The 12,308-nt window shown below is 46.8% G+C and overlaps 1 protein-coding gene and 1 pseudogene across 7 annotated transcripts in view; one reads left to right on the top strand and one right to left on the bottom strand.

Annotated features, from left to right (window-relative positions):
- MTCL1 (microtubule crosslinking factor 1) overlaps positions 1-12,308 on the top strand; it is a 125,745-nt gene that overhangs the window by 22,697 nt on the left and 90,740 nt on the right. The window lies entirely within an intron of this gene.
- Positions 10,397-10,769, bottom strand: LOC309814413 (large ribosomal subunit protein eL33-like; annotated as a pseudogene). The gene has a single exon. The product of its transcript is annotated as a large ribosomal subunit protein eL33-like (transcript).

Raw genomic sequence — 12,308 nt, 5'->3', positions numbered from 1 at the left:
AGTAACCCCGTGTGTCCTCTGTCTCCTGACCCAGCACTTCATCCCTGCCTCTTTCTGTGGCTCCCTGACCCCCGATGATCTCAGAGCCTTTCCTTTTCATGGCTTCTCCACGTTGTGCCTCCTCCTCACTGTCTTCTCTGCTGTAGCCTGAATGTCTGTGTTGCCTCCAGATTCATGTTAAATCCTAATCCCCAATTAGATGCTATGAGGAGGTGGAGCCTGTGGGAGGTGATTAGGTCATGAGGGCGGAGCCTCTCCCACTTCACAAGGATTAGTGTCCCCCTAAGAGGGACCCCATACAAGCACCCTCATTCCATCCATCATGTGAGGACACACTGGGACCTGGCCGTCTATGAACCAGGAAGCAGGTCCTCACCAGACAAGGAATCTGCCATCATCTTGATCTTAGATTTCTCAGCTTCCAGGACTGTGGGAAATGATGTCTGTTCTTTAAGCCCCCCAGTCTCTGGTATTTTGTCAGAGCAGCCTGAATGGATTAAGACAGTCTTTTTTCTCACCCAGTGGGTGAGAACTTTTTTCTGTGTGTCATTATATTCAAACTATCAGGTGTCCATAATGTCTGGAAACAAAGGTGTACAAACATAGTAAAGGGTTTTATTGCTGTCATTCTACACTTTAATAGCACTGTCTGTGATTTCAGAGTTTATGGTCCCCCTTGTAAGAAAAAGATGTGTGTGGGTGAGTCGGTGTGAAGCATGTATGGGCAGAGTCCTCGTGCCTGGGCGCCTCCCGGACCCTGACCAGGTTGTCATTGGCCGCCGTGGAGTCACTCAGGCCTCGGCCCTGGCCGGTCAGCAGTGAACAGAAGGATGGGCAGGCTGGGTGGACGGGGCAGCCGTCCTATTTGGGAGCCTGGCGGGCTCTGTGGGCGCCTCAGGGAACACGCAGCACCTGCTCTACTTTGCTGATCTGAGTTTGGAGGGAGGGTGGCAAGCTAGAGAGCAGGATGGGGAGAGCATTCCGGTGGCCTGAGTGGTCTGTTATGTGCCTGCCAACTTAATAACGAGGTGACATGGGATGGAGTGGAAGCAGGAGGAACTGGAGGTGTCTGGTTAAGTCCTTTTCCCAAACGCTGCAACATGAGTCTGGGGTGTGTGTGTGCGTGTGCATATTCGTGTGTGTGCATGTGCATGCAGTGTCAACACAGGGATCTGGAGGGAAACAGCCTTTGTGTGTCCTGCCCACACCCCGAGGGCAGGGGTACGATTGGACTAGAGCCCCATCAACCAAGGGAATGATCCCCAAGGCCGGGAGATGCAGAGCTCAGGGACCTGGAGGGTGAGGAGCAGGGCAGGAAGCACAGGAGGCATTGGCAGGAACAGCTTTAAATGCTTCAGCCATGGGGCTTCCCTGGTGGCGCAGTGGTTGAGAATCCAACCCCCAGTGCAGGGGACACAGGTTCGATCCCTGGTCCGGGAAGATCCCACATGCCGCGGAGCAGCTAAGCCCGCGTGCCACAACTACTGAGCCTGTGCTCTAGAGCCCGCGAGCCACAACTACTGAGCCCACGTGCCTACAGCCCGTGCTCTGCAACAGAAGCCACCACAAGAAGCCCACACACGGCAACGAAGAGTAGCCCCCACTTGCCACAGCTAGACAAAGCCCGCGTGCAGCAACAAAGACCCAACACAGCCAAAAAAAATTAAAAATAAAATAGAATGCTTCAGCTGTAAATGGCACAGTCTTGTTGTCTGGGAAGAAAGGGTGTGTGTGTGTATGCAGTTAAACAACCATAAATAGCAGTAATGGCTGATTCACTCTTGTTGGAAGGGATGGGCAAGAGCCTGTCGAGGGCTGTGCTGGTGCCCGGAACCCAGCCCTGGAGCCATTTCTTGGGGAAATCAAGGTGGAATCATATCAAGGTTTTCAACGAGGCTAGTGAAGTCCTAGTGAAGTCCGGGCGGCCCCCTCACCGCGGGTCCTGGCCAGGCTGGGACTTACCCACGCCTCTGACCCAGCAACCCTCCCCTCTCCTCTGTCCTCCAGACCTTGGCTCAAGCCCCACCTCCTCCTTTGCCGTGAACTTGGAAGGAGGAGGCCGGTGGGCAGGTGGGCACTGGAGGGGTGGAGGGGAGCTCTGTGCAGCCGCCTGGACAGGGGGGCACTGGGGGAGCTGCCAGAGGAGTGGGTCCAGGAGGAAGGGCATCCGCCTCTTGCTCTGACCCACTAATGCTTCTCTATAAAATTAATTTCTACTTTGGAAGTATTCATTAAGCTGCTGCTTTCATCTCTACTGAGAAAATTATTATAGGAAGAAGGAAGGCAGAATTCACCCTCAGAGTGAGCACAGCCCTCTCAGCCCACCTCACCCCTGCTCCCCCCGGACTGTACCTGGAGTCCCACCTCTACTTAGTGACATGCAGCCCATCCTTTAAAAGATTCTCCCAGAAATGACACCTCCTTCTTGAAGCCTTCCCCAGCACTCTTTTTCTGAACTCTTTCACGAGGCCCTTGCAGATTCTCATGCAGTTGTAAGAAATAATACAGAAAGGTCCCATGTACCCTTTACCCTGTTTCCCCCAAGTTTTTGTTTGTTTTGGTTTTTCGGCCACACTGCCGGGCATGCAGGATCTTAGTTCCCTAACCAGGGATCGAACCTATGCCCCCTTTGCATGATCGAACTCATGCGAAGCACAGAGTCTTAACCACTGGACCGCCAAGGAAGTCCCTCCCCCAGGTTTTAATAGGTAACATAAAACACTGGTATGATCTCACAACTAGGATATCACATTGGTTCAGTCAAGCTACAGAACGGTCCCATCACCACAGGAATCCCTCACGTTGATCTTTTATGGCTGCACCCGCTTCCCTCCTGTCCCAGCTCCCATCCTGCACCCCTGGCACCCACTGCTGTGGTCTCTGTTTCTATATTTGTGTCATTTCAAGAATATGATGAATGGAGTCACACAGTGTGTAACCTTTGGGGACTGGCTCTTTTCACTCAGCATCATTCTCTGGAGATTTGCCCAGGTTGTGGACACATCTGTGGTCTGTGCTTTTTTTTTTAATTAAACTTTTTTAAAATTTATTTTTCGCTGCGTCAGGTCTTTATTGCTGTGTGCGGGCTTTCTTTAGTTGTGGCGAGCAAGGGCTAGTCTTCATTGCGGTGTGTGGGCTTCTCACTGCAGTGGCTTCTTTTGTTGTGGAGCACGGGCTCTAGGTGCGCAGGCTCAGCAGTTGTGGCGCACGGGCTTAGTTGCTCCGCGGCATGTGGGATCCTCCCAGACCAGGGCTCAAACCCGTGTCCCCTGCATTGGCAGGCAGATTCTTAACCACTGTGCCACCAGGGAAGTCCCCTTTTTTAAAATTTATTTTTGGTTGCATTGGGTCTTTGTTGCTGCGTGTGGGCTTTTTCTAGTTGCGACAAGCGAGGGCTACTCTTTGTTGCGGTGCTTGGGCTTCTCATTGTAGTGGCTTCTCTTGTTGCGGAGCACAGACCCTAGACGTGGGGGCTTCAGTAGTTGCAGCACGCGGGCTCAGTAGTTGTGTCTCGCAGGCTTGGTAGTTGTGGCACACGGGCTTAGTTGCTCCGCGGCATGTGGGATCTTCCCGGACCAAGGCTTAAACCTGTGTCCCCTGCATTGGCAGGCGGATTCTTAAGCACTGCTCTACCAGGGAAGTCCAGCGCCTTTTTATAGATGAGGAGTGGTCCACGGTGACCATGCACCACAGGGGCCTTAACCAGTCTGGTTGAAGGACACCTGGGTCGTTTCCAGGCTAGGGCTATTATGAATAAAGTTGCTGTGAACGTCTGTGTGCAGGTTTTTGTGGGAACATCAGCCTTCATTTCTCTGGGATAAATGCTCAGTTCCTGGGTCATATGGTAGTTGCATATTTCTTTTTTTTTTTTTTTTTAAGAAAGTGCCCAACTATTTTCCAGAGTGGCTGCACCATTTACTGTTCTCACCAGGCATGCACAAGTGCTCCATTGCTCTGCGTCCTCACTGGCATTTGGTGTTGTTACTCCTTCATTTTGGCCATTCTGATGGGTGATATCTCTTTGTGGTTTTAATGTGCATTTCCCTAATGGCTAATGACGTTGGATATCTTTTCATGCCATATTTGCCACCTGTATGTGCTCTTTGGTGTCTTCATGTCTTTTGCCCATTTTCTAATTAGATTGCTTATTTTACTCTTGTGTATTTTTTTTAAACTGCTGCGCTTTGAGAGTTCTTCTAGATACTTGGTCAGATAAATAGTTTACAAGCATTTTCTCCCACTCTGCAGTTTGTCTTCCATCCTTTCAGCAGGGTCTTCCCCAGGGCAAATGTTTTTAATTTTGATGAAGTTCAATTTATAAATATTTCCTTTTATGGTATCAATTCTCAGAGCTCTTAGCCTAGACCTAGATTCTGAATATTTTCTCCTGTGTTTTTTTTTGGGGGGTGGGGGTAAGTTTTACAGTTTTACGTTTTACATTTCAATCCATGGTGTCCATTTTGAGTTCATTTTTGTATAAGGTGTGAGACTCAGGTCAAGGTTCATTTTTTGCCTATGGGCCTCCAGTTCTGGCACCATTTCTTGAAAAGGCTATCTTTGCTCCATTGAGTACGTTTGTCAGAAACCAGGGGACCTGTGTGTAGGTCTATTTCTGGGTGCAGTTCTGCTCTGTTGATCTCTGCCCACACAGCCTCAATTACTCAGCTGTATAAATCTCGAAAGTGCTTCCTTGGTAGGTGTCTACTCAAACCTGCAGTTTGAGGGTCTCACGGGATCCCTCAGTGGCATTTCGGACCTCACATCTCTGACTTATCGGGTATATATATGTGTCTGCATGTCCTTGCCCTTGTCAAGCACTCAGTAAATATTTGTTGAATGAGTGAAGGTTTTGTCATCTTTATCTTGAGAAAGAGCTATAACATTATCTTAAAATCTCTTGGCGGGGAATTTCTGACTCTGTAAGTGATCGCCCCAGGACAGTTCATACAGACCTGAGATTCCAGTTGAGGTCAAGTATTAATATTTTGATGACGACTGAGGGCTATCAGATTGCCCTGTTTTGTTAGCTCTGAGGTTCAGGGGGTCCCTCGCTGGGGTCGTGCCACACACACCTGGTTGTCCCTGTGAGTGGCCAGCCTCCTCTCTGCCTGTTTCCTGTATCCTTGTGGGCGCCCAGCTGGCCTTTCAGGCAGAAGCAGCGATGCTATGTGAGCGGCCATCAGCTTCAGGCCACACTCACTCCCCCCAGAGATGTAAGACCCAGCCCTTCCTCTGCCCTCAGCACGGTCTGTCCTGGCACGTGGGAATCTTTTATACTGTGGAGGGCGGCTGTCAGCCTGTCATCTGCTGTTGAAGTAAGGAGCCTGTGAATTTCAGTGACACAGACACCACTCATGTGGCTTTTCTTAAAAAATAATTAAAATGTAGCCAGAGGGACTTCCCTGGCGGTCCAGTGGGTAAGACTCTGCGCTTCCACTGCAGGGGGCACAGGCTCCACACCCTGGTCAGGGAGCTAAGATCCCACATGCTGCACAGCACGGCCAAAAAAATATATATATATATGTAGCCATAGCACGTATTTCTGGATAATTTAAACTCCACTAGATGGTTAACTGCATCCGGTTTATAATGCGTGAATAAATAACAAACATTTCTCTTTTCAAAATTTACATCTGATTCTGGGGGGGTGGTCTGTCAAATTTATACACTGTATGTGGTGTTAGTGACGTCGTATGATTTGGATAACTTTTATCCTCAAATGCAGAATCAAGAGTCAGAGAAATAGAAATGCTTAGAAGATGCTGCCTGGTAGGACTGTTTCCCGAGTACACTTTCTTGGCATTTCTCTGACTCAAGTGAGAACCATCAGACATTGAGTGGTATGATCATGAGCCAGAGAAGCTGTTTTCATTTTTCCCCTTCAGTCGTCAGAAATTATTCAGCATTGAAAAGACGCCAAGTTATATATATAGTTACGCATCTGTGCAGAATGTCTTGCTGTTGAGCAGTTGATTGCCAGTATTTGAATCCCTGACATAAGGATGAGCCTGGGAGAAATGAGAGAGAGACCTTGAGCCTCCAGGGTGCTTCGCCTTGGGTTGGTCAGTTTCTGTGCTGAGATAAGGCTTGTGTGGGAGACTTGGTTCTCATTTGTCCCCCAGCATCACAGATGTTCTTTTTTGTGACCCACACACAGCAGGTTGACTGGGACAAGGGAATGTCCAAAACACAGAAGCATTCATCAGATGGTTGGTGTTGGAGCGTAGATGTTCTTCATCTTTGGACGCTGGGAGCCCAGGCAAAGCTGTATTTACTCACCAAGCCCATACGTGTGTGGATGATTTAACCCTGAACAGTTGGAGTAGCCTCTTGTTCGTTGTTTTCCCATCTCATGCGGCTTCCCCTCTTCCGGCTAGAGGTTTCACCACAGTCTGAGCAGGGCTGGGAGCCGGGGCGGGGCTGTTTGGGGGAAACCAGGGGTGGGATGTTGCGGCACCGGGTACCGTTTCTATGCCCCCCGCCCCAGGACTGTTGGTCAAGGCGCTGGGAGGGGGCTGCGAAGAGGCTTGTGGATGTTCCATCATCTGTGCTTATTCACGGGGATTAGCAATAATGTTTTTCATGAGTGAAACAAAGTCACTTCTGAAAAATCCTCCGTTATTTTTGTGACTCCTAGCAAACAGGACAGTTTAAAGATGATGTAATTTTATGCAACAAGTGCCTGTCTGTCTGGGTCTAATGCATGTGGTTTAAAACACTCTTAATGATCGAGAGCTTTACACGCTCCTCCCGGAGGAGTCGTAGGAACTTCTCTGGGTGAAATGAGAGAAGTTTCAGTTTCCTTCTGGCCAACTGAGTCCATGGTTGGGCTGCTCGCTTCCTTTTCAGCTTTGAAGTGTCGCTGGGCGTTTCTTGTTGTTTCCAAGGGTTCTCTTGTGTAGGGTTTGGGTTTGGATTTATTTTTAAACCTGGTAACTCACAGGGTCACTAAGTGATGGGGCCCAGGTGTCGCATAACCCTCACATTGTCGTATGACATTGCACATGGGGATTGCCCGACGAATCACTGCTGAGCCATTGCTCAGAGATGGTTTCTCAGCCTTGGCTCTGCGGGTGTTTTGGGCTGGATAACTCTTTGCCGCGGGAAGCCACTCTGTGCCTTGTAGGATGCATAACAGCGTCTCTGGCCTCCACCCACTGGATGCCAGTAACAACCCTCCATTTGTGCCAGTGTCTATGGGCAAAGCCAAGTGTCCCTGGGGAGGGAGGGGCCCCAAGTTACCCCCAGTTGAGCACCACCAGCTGGGAGAGAGAGACCACGTGCACAGGCTGGCCGGACATCTCTCCCCGCAGCTCCCCTGGAGCTTCGGAGGGAAGCATCCCTGCAACCAGATGGGCGTGTGGTGCTGTCCACATGCCCCTGGCCTTGACAGCGGAGTCCTGTTCTTCCTCTCGAGGGAGGGATGGTTTGACATGATTGCGAGGGGCTGCATAGGCTGTTCTGGTACCTTCGGAAGCCTTCTCGTCTCCCTCCTCACTCTGTACGGGCTCACACACACACACCCCACCGAGCCTCCCCAGTGACGTCTGAGCTCTGCTAATTATTAGATTTTCCTGGGGGCAGGCTGGTGACAAGATGTGCAGAAAGCAGACACTGCTCGTTCGCCTTTGCTCTCAACCTCTTGACAAATGTCTTCAGAGGTGCCCTTTGAAATGGGAGGGGGGAGGGTAGACGTTTGGGTCTTTCTTTGCAGGAGGATTAGAGACCAGCAGTGCTCAGAGCAGGGAATCAGGTGCTCCCCGCTCCTCGGCTTTTATTAGGAGGTGAAAGGGGTCTTGTAAACCCATGCCGAGGACGAGCCCTTGAGCCCTGTGACACTCGCCCCAGCTGCCTGGTAGAAGAATCCCTGGGGAGGTTACAGGCTACCCCCTGACCAGTTGCATCAGAACATCTGGGGCTGGGACCCAGGCATCTGAGGGGCTGGTTTTGTTCTGTTTCTCAGGCATCTGTGTTTTGTAAAACTTCCCGGTGCTTTTAGATCAGCTGCTGCCACTGCCCTGGGAGGATGTTGTGTCTGGAGCATCTCTGTAATTGTAGCTAAATAGCTCCCCCCTAGGAGTGGAGCTGTGGGTTGGTGAGATTAACGCAGGGTAAAATAAGAGTTTGCAGGACAGGCGTTTGGGGAAGAGGAGGCCTTGGAGTGACCTCTTCCCGTCGAATCAGAGGCCCAGATGACGGGCGGCAGCGTGTAACTGCCCTTGGGCGTGAGTCGGTGCCCAGCCTCGAGTTGTGTGTTTATGACCACGGCAGTCGTAAAGGGCCATGACCATGGGGCTTCCTGGCCGTTCATGATAGTTTTCCTAAAGCACGTCAGAGGCCGATTCCAGCCTGCTCATGACGGTGGACTTCCATCTCTCTCAGGTTCCTTGGAACCCGCCACTCGTCAAATTTGCTCCGCCCCTCTCTGCCCCTTTAGTTGTCTTTTTTCTCTTCTATCCTTTCCCTCTTTTGCTCATCTGCAGCGTGCACACTTCTAGCTGTTGTGGATTGTGTTGTTTGTGTGTGACTCTGGTTCTCCAGGGGACCAGCGGGACAGGAACCCTCATTAGGGGGCAGGGTGGCTGTGTGGTCAGTCTCTCCTGTCCTCCTGGTAGCCTCTGAGCCTCTCATGGGGACTTTGAAACCACCCACCCGAGCACTGGGACTTTGTTTCATTCAACTGAACACATTGTCAGTAAAAGGACACTCTTGGGACTTCCCTGGTGGTCCAGCGTGCCTTCACTACAAGGGGTGAGGGTTTGATCCCTGGCTGGGGAACTAAGATCCCACATGCCTCGTGGCAAGGCCAAAAATTTTCTTTTTAATTTTTAAAAAGGGAATAAAAGGACACTCTTGAATTTAATGTATATGAAAATATGACTTTTGCATTAAACAAATGGGAATCGGTAGGGAAAACATAAAATAGTTGATTTCTCCCTACAATTGCCTAATTCTAATTTATCTTATGGGTCTAGTCCTTCCTTGCTTCTTGAATGAAGTCTAGATCTATAATTTCTATGGTCACTCTTGAATAATACATAGCCTTCTGTTCACTTTTAACTCCCCCAAATAGTCTCATTTCTGTAATTAAAATAATGATTCTTTTATAATGATCAAATTCACTCAAGGCCATGATATGTCCCACCAGTGAGCCCATCTGACCAGTGGGTTGGCTTTCTTGTCTCTTGCTTTTGGGGCCATTTCAGTAGAATAAGTGAATTTGGTTTGGGAAAGTGTTTGCTACTTTATTATTGGGTGCATAAAACTTCACGGTTATCATAACTTGGTAGGTGGTTCTTCTATTATTAAATGCATTATCTCTGTTAGTGCTTTTGCCTTGGATTCCTATGTGTCTGATGCTGCTCTCAGTGTCACATTGTACCAATATTGCTACATCGGCTTTCTTTGCAGTATTGTTTGCTGGTATAATTTTTTTACTTTTTTGTTTTCAACATTTCTGTGTCATGTTTTAAGCAGTTTAAGGCTGAGTGTGTGTGAGAGGTAATCGACGTTTGTTGTAATAAGTGAGTTTGTTCCATTTAGAGTTCCTGTGATTGCACTTAGAGTTGGACTTGTTCTGCTGTGTTATTTACTTTTCCTGCCACCATGTTCTTTTTCTTCTTTTTTTAACCTCCCTGCATTCCGTCAAAAATACTGGGCTTGTTTTTTTAATTCTCTCTCTGTTGGTTTAGAATTTATATCTCTGTTCTTTGCAGATTTTAACAAACATACTTAAAAGTGTATTTACCGTTCTCCTGAAGGACACAAACTCCTTCTGACACTGTGACTTGCTGAAAATAATTTAGTGTCAAATCCCCGCTACCCCATTTTAAGCTTCCATTTTATTTTAGTTGTAAGTACTTATGCTGATTCACCTTTTACATCTAAATTTACCAACTTTGGTTACCACTCTTCTTTCCAGGTTCTGTTTCTTCTTGCTGGGATGCATTTAGGGTTATTTCAGTAAGCATAAGTAGGAGGTAATCTCTGCACAGAGGCCTCTGTCTATCTAAAAAATACTCTCAAATGGTAATTTAATTGGGTAGAGAATTTTAGGTTAACAGTTGTTCTCCTCAGCACTTCTAAAGATACAATTCCATGATTTTTTGATACCTGTTGCTGTTGTAGCAACTGTCAGCCTAATTGTTGTTCTTTGCTGGTAATCTGACTTTCCCTCTGGTTCCTTTTAAGTTTTTCTTGTTACCACTGAAGTTTCACATGCACTGATTCATCTTGATGTGGATTTCTTTTTTTTTGTAACTTTTACTTTAGTTTTAATGAGATATAATTGACATGCAGCACTGTATAAGTTTAAGGTGTACAGCATAATGATTTGACTTATATCACTTTTTTTGCAAGAGAAGAAATCCACAGTTTTATCTACTTTTCAATAAGTTTAAATCCTTGAAGGGTACAGCATCACACGGATTCTGTGTCCAGTGGCGTTAGCAGGAAGGTTGCTTCCAAATTTGGCACGAACCATGCCACTGTTTCCATGGGTGCGAGTTATCTTTCCCCAGATTACTCTGGTTTTAGGTTTTCCACCAGGAGTTACTGTGTTCTTTGCTTTGTACATATAAGCACATGTCTTGCCTAGATAGAATTCAGTTTCATGTCGAGCATATACACCTTCAAGTTTCAGAAGATCTGTGTGCTCCCTCTGGTTCCATAGACCCTGCTTATAGTCAGCAAAAATGGCCTTGGACCACAGCCTTCCAGACATACTTGTCATTTTAGAAGTCCTGTTCCCAGCAGGCTGGAGCACCCATTCTCGGAGGTCAGGGGACCAGCACCGTCAGTCCCAGATCTCCTCCATTCTGTCTTCCCTGTTGCTGGATTCCATAGAAATCATTAGCTGGTGGAGCCTCGGAGCCACGCCAGTGCCTCGTTGAGGCATATAGCCGAGCCTACCCCACTTATTTGCCCCCAGAGTTTCATATATCATTAAATGATTATCACAGTAAGTTTAGTAAACACGCATCACCTCATATAAATACAAAATTAAAGAAATCAAAGAAAATATTTTTTCTTCTGATGAGAACTCTTAGGATTTACTCAGAACAAATGTCCTATATGTGGATTTCTTCTTATTTATCCACCTTGGGACTTGCAATGTGTTCTCATTTCTTATTGATTGTGGTGGCCCAGCCTGTCTAGCTCAGGGTATGTTTGCTGATGTCTGGGTCCAACTGCCCGGCAGTGTCTGGCAGGCATAGCTGATGACGCAGAGACTGGTAGCAGAAGGTCTCAGTTGGAGCTTCTGGAAGTGAAGATCTGTGTCCCTGAAATACAGGCTCTCTGAGGCAGCCACCGTGTAAATCTTACGGGAGTGCATTGGTCTAAAAGAATAAATATATTTCACTTTTCTTATTTCAGCTCTAATGCTCTTCATGAAATAACAGTTTTAGTCAATTTCATAGTCAACAGCATTTCCCTCCAAAAACGTTTTGCCTGGTCTCCCTTTCCCATACTGGAGGACTTTCCTTTCTGTCTGTAGCTATTCACTGGAGCCGCCACCGCCATCCAACTAAAAAGCTTAGGAACCCTCTGCTCTGAGCTTACTAGTGCAGTTTTTAAAAGATAATTTTATGCATTAACCATTTGCTAGAGGGCAATATTGTCATTCTAGCTAAGTTACTCTATATACTAATAAGTCTCTGCATTTATGGGTCTAACAGATATATTTTTGTCCCCAGTTTAAAGTAGGAAACTCAGAGTGAGCGAGTAGGCGATTTTGGTTTTCTCTTGCAAAGTTATTTTTTATAGGTGCTCTTTTTTTATTTATTTTTTAATTGAAGTATAGTTGATTTACAGTGTTGTGTTAGTTTCAGGTGTACAACAAAATGATTCAGTTATATATGTATATATACACATATGTGTATGTATATATATGTATATTCTTTTTCAGATTCTTTCCCGTTATAGGTTATTAAAAAAGAATGCATATAGTTCCCTGTGCTGTACAGTAGGTCCTTGTTGGTTATCTATTTTATATATAGTACTGTGTATCGGTTAATCCCAACCTCCTAATTTATCCCTCCCAGTCCTTTCCCTTTTGGTAACCATGAGTTTGTTTTCTATGTCTGTGGGTCTATTTCTGTTTTGTATATATGTTCATTTGTATCTTTTTTTTTAGATTCCGCATATAAGCAATATCATAAGATATTTGTCTTTGCCTGGCTTACTTCACTCAGTATGATAATGTTTAGGTCCATCCATGTTGCTGGAAATGGCATTATTTTAGTCTTTTTTATGACTGAGTAATATTCCATTGTATATGTATATACAGCACATCTTCTTTATCCATT

This window comes from Mesoplodon mirus (genome assembly GCF_964341445.2).
Source record: "Mesoplodon mirus genome assembly, chromosome: 13".
NCBI classification, from domain to species: Eukaryota; Metazoa; Chordata; class Mammalia; order Artiodactyla; family Ziphiidae; genus Mesoplodon; species Mesoplodon mirus.
Note: the sequence above shows the minus strand (reverse complement) of the source record. Positions and strands in the feature narration are given on the sequence as shown.